Source organism: Amblyomma mixtum, chromosome 4, assembly GCF_055824585.1.
Source record: "Amblyomma mixtum isolate Tamu chromosome 4, ASM5582458v1, whole genome shotgun sequence".
Taxonomy (NCBI): domain Eukaryota; kingdom Metazoa; phylum Arthropoda; class Arachnida; order Ixodida; family Ixodidae; genus Amblyomma; species Amblyomma mixtum.
In genome coordinates, this window is record NC_143015.1 from 7,780,121 (window position 1) to 7,792,211 (window position 12,091).

Here is a 12,091-nt window from a genome sequence, read left to right on the forward strand (position 1 = left end):
CGATGGCAGGCACGTGCGATGTGCTGTTGGTCTGTGGTTCCGTTCAACTGTACCGGCGGTGATCTGCGACAGAGAGTAGAACGGCGCTCAGTCGTTGTTTCAAGATATTGTCGCCGCTGCCAAGTGTTCGGCGTGTTGATGGTGGTCCCTTATATGCAGTCGATGTGGTCGACTGGAGCGCCAACTGTGAGGCTTGTAGGGGTTGATGGCAATGCCGCCAGGTGATAGTCGGGTTACGCCGCGTGTGCGGCTCCGTGCGATAACGAGTCACAGGTACGTGCGATGGCAGGCACGTGCGATGTGCTGTTGGTCTGTGGTTCCGTTCAACTGTACCGGCGGTGATCTGCGACAGAGAGTAGAACGGCGCTCAGTCGTTGTTTCAAGATATTGTCGCCGCTGCCAAGTGTTCGGCGTGTTGATGGTGGTCCCTTATATGCAGTCGATGTGGTCGACTGGAGCGCCAACTGTGAGGCTTGTAGGGGTTGATGGCAATGCCGCCAGGTGATAGTCGGGTTACGCCGCGTGTGCGGCTCCGTACGATAACGAGTCACAGGTACGTGCGATGGCAGGCACGTGCGATGTGCTGTTGGTCTGTGGTTCCGTTCAACTGTACCGGCGGTGATCTGCGACAGAGAGTAGAACGGCGCTCAGTCGTTGTTTCAAGATATTGTCGCCGCTGCCAAGTGTTCGGCGTGTTGATGGTGGTCCCTTATATGCAGTCGATGTGGTCGACTGGAGCGCCAACTGTGAGGCTTGTAGGGGTTGATGGCAATGCCGCCAGGTGATAGTCGGGTTACGCCGCGTGTGCGGCTCCGTACGATAACGAGTCACAGGTACGTGCGATGGCAGGCACGTGCGATGTGCTGTTGGTCTGTGGTTCCGTTCAACTGTACCGGCGGTGATCTGCGACAGAGAGTAGAACGGCGCTCAGTCGTTGTTTCAAGATATTGTCGCCGCTGCCAAGTGTTCGGCGTGTTGATGGTGGTCCCTTATATGCAGTCGATGTGGTCGACTGGAGCGCCAACTGTGAGGCTTGTAGGGGTTGATGGCAATGCCGCCAGGTGATAGTCGGGTTACGCCGCGTGTGCGGCTCCGTGCGATAACGAGTCACAGGTACGTGCGATGGCAGGCACGTGCGATGTGCTGTTGGTCTGTGGTTCCGTTCAACTGTACCGGCGGTGATCTGCGACATAGAGTAGAACGGCGCTCAGTCGTTGTTTCAAGATATTGTCGCCGCTGCCAAGTCGCACTGCATGGGTAGTGTGCCGTGTTTTGTAGCAATGTATTTATATCGAGCGTTGTCACTACGGAAACCTTTATGAATTTGTTTCGTTGCGCTTGCATTACGTGCTGTCGCCCCGGACGCCTTCCTCGTGAGGGAAACTTCAGGAGGAACCTCCTTTAGTGTTCTGGCTTCTATGACCAAGTGTCCAAGGGCGTGTGGTGATGGCTTGGCTCGACTACATGCTGGAAACGCTACTGCATGAAATGAACGCCGCTTCTCAGCTCTCGGTCGCTGTTTGCGAAGGTGATCTCGGCGCCTCTTCACCGCGACAGATGCTCCGGCCCGCTGTCGCTTTGTCGTGGCGTTTGCGGAATCAGGCGAAACTGCGCCTCTTCGGACTACAAATTTCTGCTCTGTTTCCATTCATGTCGACAACTCCGTTTTACTGTAAAGCCTAGGCCATCCATTTAGTGTTTCTGTCTGTTGGCTCTGTTTCTAGACTTTTTGTGTTGCTTTTCTGCCATGATGCAGTCGCTTCCCGCCGCTCAGGGTAGAGCACTAATTCTTGCAAGTATAAATAACTCCTAGACACATGCACTGGTGACTTATGGTTATAGTCGAGCTGTTCACAAAGCCACACACTTTTATGGTTGCGCACTTAAAAGGGTTGAAACACGATGAAACTTGAAATTATTCCAGATGTACTTTTTTTTTCGGGTGACTTCTTGCGTCAAGTCGAAGGTGTAGCCTCGAAATGCATGCCTGTATTGATACACGCTTGAACAATACATTCATGGCCACAGGTGAACAGCATTGCACAAAAACAAAATATATCACTTCATCGCATGGCCGGAGTGTAGGAAACGGATTCCTCGTTTTCCTTCACTCTCTGATTTCTGTTACTATAATTTTACTTGGTCGATGAGGCAGACAGCGTGCTCACTTGTCCCTTAGTCGCTGTCACCATAAAGAAGGCTAACAACTATTCTCTTACAAACTGGTTTCTTGATTTTACGATTATAGTTGTTTTCTCAAAATTAAGCGCATATTGCCAGTGCGATATTTACTCAATCGGTCACATGACACAACACAGATATGCAGACGCACGCTACGTGTGCTTTCGGTGCTCCAGCTTTCGTTCGTGCGGGTGTGCGTGCGTATGTGTAGCATAGCGCGTGTGTGGCGAAAAATACGGCGCCGGAGAGACACGGCACACTGTGTACTACTGCGTCATGTTTCCTGCCAAGGTGTCGCTTTTTCTTTTCTCAAAATCCTGCAGGCACCTTTTGGAGACCTTACAACTCGTCAGAAAAAATCGCGGAAAGCATCCTCGCCCCCCCCCCCCCCCCCCCCCCAAGCGATGCAACAAGCCCGTCAACCATCTTGCCTTTTCTGTCCCATCTTTCTCGTCCCACAAGGCGCCCTTCACAGTATCCGACTGCTGAGCGTGCGTTTGTCAGGCGCAGAGAAGGCTTCACGCCGCATTGGTACTTTTCTTTCGCCCGCAGAGCCCTTCCTGCTCCCCCTCCTCCCACAATGTTGAAGGTATTCCGAACAAAGGTTCACCCGACCGCCCAACCCCTCCGCGGTGTTCCCTCCCGTCTGCCCGCAAGCGGCTACGCGAGGCAGGAAAGGGGAAAAGATTTGAGAGAGGAGGAGTTCAGGGTGAAGCGGCCCGTGGTGGCAGTCTGCCGAACTAAACGGCCTTCTCCCGGAAAGCTGGGCTTTTCGGGCTCTGTGCGGGCTCGGGCCTCGAAAAGAGGCCCGTGCAGTGCTCTAGGAGGCTTCCCATCCGCGAGATTAGTCAGGGAGACCTTCGCGCAGAGCAGTTCGAAGCACACAACCAAGCCGAAACTCGAGGGCGGCTATTGCCACGCATGAACCGGGGTCACAGACTGGTGCCCAACGTCGACGCGAGTAGGGGTGCGCAAAATTTCGGGGTAAAAAAAATGCAGTCACTCTGGGCTTAAAACCATTCCTGCCGTGACAGGAGGTCTGAGTGGCCCTTACCGAATCTCTGCTATTAACGTGTGTAGTCCCACCTTTCTGGATGTGCCAAGCAAAAAGTGATCTTATAGGCAGGTAGTTGTTTTCTGAACCGCTTGTGCACTCAGGCTGCTTATCACACGTATGGTGGGAACTGCACATTGCATTGGACACAAATAGCTAATCGTCAACATACCTAAACACACCAACTATCAGCTACCCATCATACCAGTGGCTGCTCCTACCTAGCTGTTGATACATAGTGATTTTCAAATATAGAAGCATCCATATTCTTCTGGCGCAATGGTCACGTGTGGTGGTACCGTTTCAGCAGAACCCCATTCTAAGATTTCTCGGTGCTGTGAGCAAACCCTCACGGCCCTCAAGCGCCTAAATCGGCCAGCTCTGGGTTATTGTTGAGAAACTGTCTGCTCTTGCGAAACGAAGAAGGCAGGAAAATGGCTGCCACAGGAATGCCGATGAAAGTCATTCTTGTATCAGTCTTAATTAAATAGTTTTAAGGCGGAAAAAACAATCACGACACATAGGTAGGTCCAACTTCCAACTGCAAAAGCGCCAACTTCCAACTGCATCCTCTCACCTACCTATGTGTCTTGTCTGTTGTTTGCGCCTTAAAACTATTTAATTATGAACCAAAACCAACTAGCCCAGCAGCAAGTGCTTTTAGTCTTGTTTCAGTCTATCGTACAAAATGTTCCACGGGCCGAATTACTGAACGATCAAATCCCAAAGCTATCACAAATGGATCGATTAGCCCCGCTCCTATTGGTCGATATGTCCGTCAGAGGACTGACAAGCTGACAAATAGGAACGGGGCTTTTTGGCCATTTTGTGAATGTTTTGAGATTGTGATCTTTCCGTAATTTAGCCACAGAGGGTTTATAATGGTCTTGCTGCTTCGATGCTTTTAGTTCTCGGACTTTGTCTATACAGCTCTCCTATATTTTCCCTTGGCGTGAACTGCGTAGAGGAACAACGGTGAAGGACAAGGCCCACAAGCGAGCGTCCAGGCCGCGCAATTGGGAAGAAGCTCATGCGTAGTAATAGCTGTCACATCACTTAAACGTTCGCAGCAGGAAGAATGGACCCAGAACAAGCGCAAAACTAAATAAAAAGCGCAGTGAAGGGCGCTTATTGAGTGGTCCGCATCAATTTAACATCATCTGCCCACCGCATTTCCAACACACGGCGATGGCAGTAGTCAAAATGAACGCAGGCGGCTAAATCAAAGGCTTTTACATCGGAAAATAGTCCCATAAAGCATCAGTGAACCGTCATCATGTCTGCGTACAGGCGAGTACGATTTCTTAAAGTAACTGATTAGTCCGTAGTGCGCTTTACGGGCTCTATATTCACTGCTTGTCCTTGCGCATGCTAAGTGACTAGTACAAGTGTAAAATCTGTTGTTGATATAAGTATCATCCGCGGTTGTATTTTTCGCCTACTGCAATAATTCTACAATAATTAAATTCAATTGAGGTTTTAATCTATATTTCATTTCTGTGTTCATTTGCGGCCTGAGGACAGCATTCTAGCAAAAGCAGGGGATCAGGGAGGCTGGGGGGGGGGGGGGGGTTAAAGCGCCTGTATGATGAAAGCAAGCCATAATGGAAACAGTAAACACTCTGGAATACATTAAAATGAAAGAAAAAAACTGTATCTGAAAGCGTACACGTGAGGACGGAAGTAAACGCAGCACGCTATTCCGTTCTAAATGCAATCACTGCTTTCCTGTTAGAAATTAAGAGACATTGTTTCTCCATGAGAAAGCACAGTAGCGTCCAATAGCACCATGAACATACCATGGCTAGCAGTGTCAGTAAGGCAAAGCGTGACAAATACTGGAAGCGCATGGCATGCTCCGTTTACATTTTGTCTGCAGCTGTACTTACTGGGTAATGCGCAAAATAAAAAAACCACAAGAAAAATTAATCAGAGACACTTAGGACTTCTTACATATCAGAAGGCGTAAGGCCACTCGCTCATTTTGCGAACTCAGTTGCCGCGCCCAAATATATATCCAGATGCTACGCAACTGGCAATTCTACCTCTGCATGGCTCAACGTAGCCGCCGCCGTAACGCCGCAGCACTCTCCTGGCGCTGATCCGCCTTAAAAGTATGGTGAGACAGCTAATGGCTTAATGCCCACATATGCAGAATGATCGTCGTCTACTTAACATTCATAGATCCGTGGGTGTGCTCATACTACTCCTGGCCCACTGGTGCAGCGGTTAAGCTGTGCGCCACTGCACTGGGATGGCAGGCGCTGCCACAAGTGGGCGTTGTGCCATCCACGTTGCTCTTTCCCAGCAACCTCACGCGGCCAATCATTAATTTAACCACAAACTCCTGGCTTGCATGAGAATGACGTCCAGTGGTAACACACACTCACACACGGATGAGTTTTCGCTCAGTGGGGCAAGTAATGCTTACCCCTCAAGAAATACACTGTAACAAGGTACCCATATGCGCTAGTTGGGGTACATCGGACGTAACTTCACCAGCGAAAGTACACGACACCACGAGAAGAAGAACACAGGACAACGTTGGACTAACAACTGAAGTTTAATCGAGAAACGGCCAACCTAGGTCACCAGAAGACGCATGCGTATCAGACACACTCAAAAAAACAAATACATATTTGGCGATTCACCAAGGAGCGGATACAGGCTGCAACACTGGCAAACAACAAAAGACAGATTTTTCGCCTATCAAACTTGCACGCGCACACTACTGCTTAGGAAATTAACTTCCTTGCTAGTGAGATGCAAGGACGGTGCACTGACGCATGCGCATTGCCTTGCAGACTAATATGATAGGCCTGAAGGATTGCCCTCTCCTCCCTGTTTTTACCTTTTACGATTACTGAAAGGTTAAAACCCGAAACACAGTTTTTAGAACTCCTGCAGTGACGTTGGAGAGTATTTTGATCAGACGGATTTTTCAAGGAATTGGTATGTCGCGTGCCCGGTCATTAACACATCTGCCAGTTTGGCCCGTGTACACCGTACCCCATGAGAAGGGTATCTTGTAAACGATACGAGTCGAACAAGCAACGAACTCGTTGGCATGCTTCACAGTGCAGTTCTTTGACTTCCTCCACTCACTGGTCTTCGCAATTCGTGCACATAAAACAGGCAACTTACAAGGTGCCGGAACGCTACCGTCACGCCGTGCCGTTGTGCCACTTCCTTCAGGTTATGCGGCACACCGTGAAGATAGGGCACCACTTCAACTTTCCTCCCATCCAGTCTGGCTTTTCCGGACCCTCGTGTGTTCTGATTTTTAATTTTCTGCAGCATCGACTCACTAACTGCAGTCAGCACTTCAGCCGGATAACCCGCGCCGTTAAAGCGGCGGACTTGCTGGTGAAAGCTGTCATTGACTGCATGTGGGCAGCTCGTCTGCAAGACATTGCCTTGGCAAAAGCTAGCTACGGCTCTTTCAATCATCTTGGAGTGCGATGAAACGTAAGGCGCTTTCTGAGTTCTGGGTGAGTAGCGCCAGCAGATGTGGCCTTCGTTAAAGGTTAGCATTAAGTCTAGGAACCGAATGGCACTGTCACTAGGCATTTCATGGACAAATGGACAAAGTGGTCAAACATTTTGTTGACAATGACCTTAGCTTACTGTTATCTGACAAAGAAGGTAGGTTCGTCATACTCCCTAAAGGTGCGTTTGCTCAAAAAGCGGGAGATGCCATGTCAAAGAACATTGTCCCAACTAAGGAAAGACTTCCATGCCTGATACAGAAAGCATCGGAACTGCTCAAGGATTTCAACCTGCCTTGGTTGGAGAAGGCGGTCAAGAAAGCGGAGCGAAATAGGCTTGAGGTGTTTTTTTTCAGTCAAAACTCACGAGCTCGGTTATCCTTTCAGGGCTATCGTAATCGAGTAAGGATCCGGACAGAAGCTGGTGGGTAAATTTCAGCAGTGCCAGTTGAACACGCTGCCAGTGGATGACCCTTATGTCGTTCGGAACTCCACCAGTGTAGTTGATGAACTGAAGGAGGGCTTTCCTGGTGCCAATTCTTCGTTCTCAGTGGACATAGAAGACTTAATCTATTCTATACTCCACGCTGAACTCTTACGTACGGTGCCCGAGCTCATCGAACAGTCTGGTGCCATTGCCTTACAGAATACGAGTGGTCAGAATGTGGACTCTTTCATTGAGCTCTTGGTGTTTTGCCTGCCGTCCAGAATTGATGAATTTCGAGGCAAAAAGCATGTACAAAACAATGGCATTTGTATTGGTACTAGTGTAGCTCCGGTGTTGTGCCATATTTTTTTTGGCTAGGTTTGACAACTCTCTTCGACCCACCCTAAATGACGACCACGTTCTTCGTGTGTTCAGATATGTTGACGATTTTTTAATAATTCTTAAGCTTGCACCTGTGACTTACTCACAACCGTCGTCAGCAATGTTCTGAGTGTTTTTCATCACTGCGCCAACTCACTGAATTTTACGAATGAAATGCCTAGTGAAAATGTCATTCGGTTCCTATACTTAATTCTAACCTTTAACGAAGGCCACATCTGCTGGAGCTACTCACCCAGAACTCAGAAAGCGCTATTGCCTTACGTTTCATCGCACTCCAAGCTGATTAAAAGAGCCGTAGCTAGCTTTTGCCGAGGCCAATGTCTTGCAGAAGAGCTGCCCACATGCTCTCAATGACAGCTTACACCAGCAAGTCCGCCGCTTTAGCCACGTGGGCTATCCAGCTGACGTGCTGACTGCAGTTGGTGCGTCGATGCTGCAGAAAATTAAAAATCAGAACACGCGAGGGTCCGGAAACGCCAGACTGGATGAGAGGAAATTTGAAGTTTTGCCCCACCTTCACGGTGTCTCGCACAATCTGAAGAAAGTGGCACAACTGCATGGCGTGACGGTAGTGTTCTCGGCACCTTGTAAGCTGCCTGGTTTATGTGCACGAATTGCGAAGGCCAGGGAGGAGAGGAAGTCAAGGAGCTGCACTTTGAAGCATGCCAACAAGTTCGTCGCTGGTTCGACTCGTCTCGTTTGCAAGATACCCCTGTCTTGTAGTAGGGTGTACAGGGGCGAAACTGGTAGATGTGTTAATACTTACTGTCTGTGTTATTTGTCATATTTTGTTTAGTTTGCTTTTGATCGTGACATTCTGACATTCTGTTAAAAAAAAACTTTTGCGAAAATACAAAACCCAGCAATTAAGGACAGTTTTTGCGTGTGCAGTTTAAATTGCCTGACACCTAGCTGTACTAAAGTGTAACTTTTTTTGTGCATGGCCCGCTACTTTGACTATGGTACTCAGTACGGTGAAGCCTTGTACGGGCCCCAGGCACTCTAAATCTGTTTCTCAACAGGGTTTTCTTCTGGGAACCAGCAACAATATGTTGGAAATAAACGAAATGGAAAATTACCAAATAAACAGTAACATTCAATAGAAAAACCTCTGCCTGCTTCACCCATATCTGACCTTTTCAGAAATTGCTGCTCCGCACCATCCCCCAGCGGATTCGTGAAGGGCATGACGGGAGAACGGAGCGATCGCCTTCCACGTCGGCTGCTGTCAAGGGTGTTGCCGTATTCCGCCGCTTCTTCCTAGCCTGTGGTTATTTGTTGGTGCTTCCAAGCAAAACAGTGGACTGTTTTTTAACTTAGCTGCTTGCTTTTCTGCTAATGTTAGTGACTTCGAACTACTTACTGCTTTTCTGACGGCCACATGTCTGCGAAGAATAAAGGTGATGGAGGTCAAACGTGTTGCGGGCCGCGCTGCAGCTACAGCACGAGAAAGGACTTCAACGTTTCATCCCATGGATTCCCTACAGAAAACAAGTTTAAGCAATAATGGGCGCGCGAGGTAAATCGACGAGGCTCGCAAGGGCGATTGGCCTTGTGGCAGCCTTCAAACCACCACAAAATATGTGGTGCACATTTTATTCCTAGTAGGTACAACGAATATATCGGCTCTCTCCCCGCTATCTTTCCGTAACGGGTGAAGGCGGCATGTGTAGCGTTTGCGATTACGAGTGACGATATCACTGTCAGTAGTCGATCGTTTTCTTCTAATCCTTCGTTATGCTTGCCAGCGCGGGGAAACGACATGAATGTATCTGCTTTCTTTGATGAATCAGACCAATACTTCATTTTAATGTGCTTTATCCAAAAGTACGTTCGGCGACCGTTAGCATTGCGTAAAACGGCATAATTTGTTGTTCACGAGTGACACGACGACTGCTACGAGACGCCACAAATATTGCTCGGCAAGCCGGGTCACATCGGCTCTTATAACTTATTGTACACACGTCCTACGATGCAAACAGTAACTGATTTCAGGTCATTGTCGCCAAACCTACACTCGATGATGTTCGATGTCTAAAACTTCTATATTTGCTCTCCACAATCGCGGGAATAGCCCTCATGAAACTTGCGGACTTGCGAAGCCTATTCGCTTTGGATGGTGTAAACTGAAATCTCAGAATGTGCCAAACGTTCATCGCTGGTAAATGCTCAGAAGGGAGCATATCAAATGCAACAACTAGGTTTGCTTAGTTTTGACAAGGAAAAGAAGAGCGAAGCGAAGCTATGCCGGTCGTCGCCTTGTCGAGGTGGCGTTTCCGCTTGCCCGCCGGTGTGCCATTCGCCGATCGGTTTCGTCGGCCTCGCTGACCTGAAAGCCTGTCACGCTGCGCCGATACGCGTGGTTAGCCGCGCTGGTGTCGTCGTCATCGGTTTGATATGACATAAAGACTAGTGCATCAGCGATGGGATCGGTCGACCAGCACGCCGACATCGCGTCTGCCTAGTCTGACCTGGCCTCTACCGCACTCGGTAGGTGATCCACAGCCGCAGAACAGAACACCGAACTGTGCCATGCGATGCAAAGAAACAGCTGGCATTACACGATGACCAGAAAACAACGGGAAGCAGTGGCGCAGCGATGACGAAGGTTTGCTAGCGGCTTAAACGCGACAGAGTGACGCCAGCGCGGTGCTCCGTTTTCCCAGAGTGCTTTGCGCGGCCGCTTGATGGCGCCACGGAAAACTGCAAAGATCATGATGCAAAGATAATTATTGCAAAGATCGGTAACTCTGTCCCACCCAACTCCGAGGTTAAGGTTCTTGCAAGCTACTGGTGGAGTTAGCCTTGCGAATTCTTAGGCCCACCACCAACAAAGTGATCATTAAACACCTGTTCCGTCCCGCGCGCTCAGGCGCCCGCGCCCCTAGTCGCTAAGATGTGTCCGCATCCGCCTTAAAAACAATCGTACACCGTCTTTAAGGGCGAAAGAAGGAAGCTCATGCTGAAGAAAGACTTCGCGGTGTTCGTTCTCTGCTTCGTTCGTCGTCTGCTTGCTCTGTTATCTGTCACTATAATTACGTTGCTGATTTGTCGCCCTCCAATGAATTTTCCATTGCCTTATTATCCTTTAAACTTCAGTTATCTTTTGGTCTGCCTTCCAGAATTGACCCCTTTGGCCATGTTAAGCCGTCACGCCGTGCAAAGAAATTCACTTTCATTTCGTTTATGGCAACTTTGCAGTCGTGACCTTGACAGCACTGACAGATAGTCCACATACTCTGTGCTTTCGCAATAAAAAATTGGTAGTGCTTTTTATGCGGCCAGCGTCCGCATGGTCTGCGCCGTTTTTAACTATCAATGCTTTTCAGCTGGCTCAGCTCAGCACTGTGCAGCAAACAGGGTGCTGGTTTCTCACGGCGGGAATGCAGTTCACGTCTATATTCATGGAGATAATACCTGCTGTGCGTAGCGTTTGGAGGCAGGATGAAAAGCTGGTGCTCATGCACTCCGGCGTGACTTTGGTCCAGCGCCTGCGTACTGGGCTTGAATTCGACTTTCTGCGCAAGAAACAGTGTATTCTTCTCCTCACTGACTGCCTTTCTTATACACAGCCTGAATGCTTGATACACTCCGACTCTGTGCACTTACCCTCCAAAATAATGACCTCATCGAATCCAGCCTATAAGTTCTGGGTAGACTCAGTTTATTTCTAAGAATACTGCATTGAACACAGTAAAGAGTGGCCATGTGAGACCATGCATATGAAACATTACAAGGAGCAGAGAATATTTGCTCTCGTTTATTTAACTGCTTTCCATCTATCGCATAGTAACTCCACGACGGGCTCCATGTCAGCGCAGGGACGCTCTTCAGTTGCAGCCTTCGTAGATCTGGTACTTGGGCGACGTGCCGCACAGAAGGTCGTAGACGAAATGGCAGCATGTGTTTTCCTCCTGGAGCGCATCCTCGGGGACATAGAGTTGGCATCCTGCTCCTGTATTAGAACGATAAAGACAGGGGCTCAGTTGAAGCGCTAAGAGGGCATGCATATTAAGTTTAAGGAGGACCACCAGTGCAAATTTAGTTTTTAATTCTAGTACTATTGTAATAGAAATGAAGTGTGCATTTACGTTGTTATCTAAGCACGGTGATTAATGTTCATTACAACTAAGGAAACATGCGTGAATGTCTCTTCCCGTTCAGTATTCGGCCGTTCCAAGTACGGTGGCGGCTCCACGTTGCCTGTTTCTCAAGCATCGAGCTGGTGATCGGGTAGCGCGGCGGGGCTGTCGCAGTGTTTTGAAGTGTGAAAATAGACGTCGAAAATTCGAATATCCCTGCTATTCCATGATTTGTGAATCTGTCGAAATTTGAAAAATGATTTTGTTGCTCCTGCCATGAAGACAAAAGTGCGAAAAAATTTTATAAGGTGCTTTGCACCGGTTGGAAACATGACACCTGTGTTTCTAAGAGAAGTTTTCGGACGTCATGAGCCGCGTCGGCAATGAATTCCTTTCCGGAGTTTCGTTTATTCGACCGTCGCTGAGAATCGCGGTAATAAAGGCTGAATTAGAGGCG

At 48.8% G+C, this 12,091-nt stretch overlaps 1 pseudogene; it reads right to left on the reverse strand.

Moving 5' to 3' along the window:
* Positions 1–11,382: 11,382 nt before the first annotated feature.
* LOC149345600 (uncharacterized) overlaps positions 11,383–12,091 on the reverse strand; it is a 28,927-nt pseudogene continuing 28,218 nt past the window's right edge.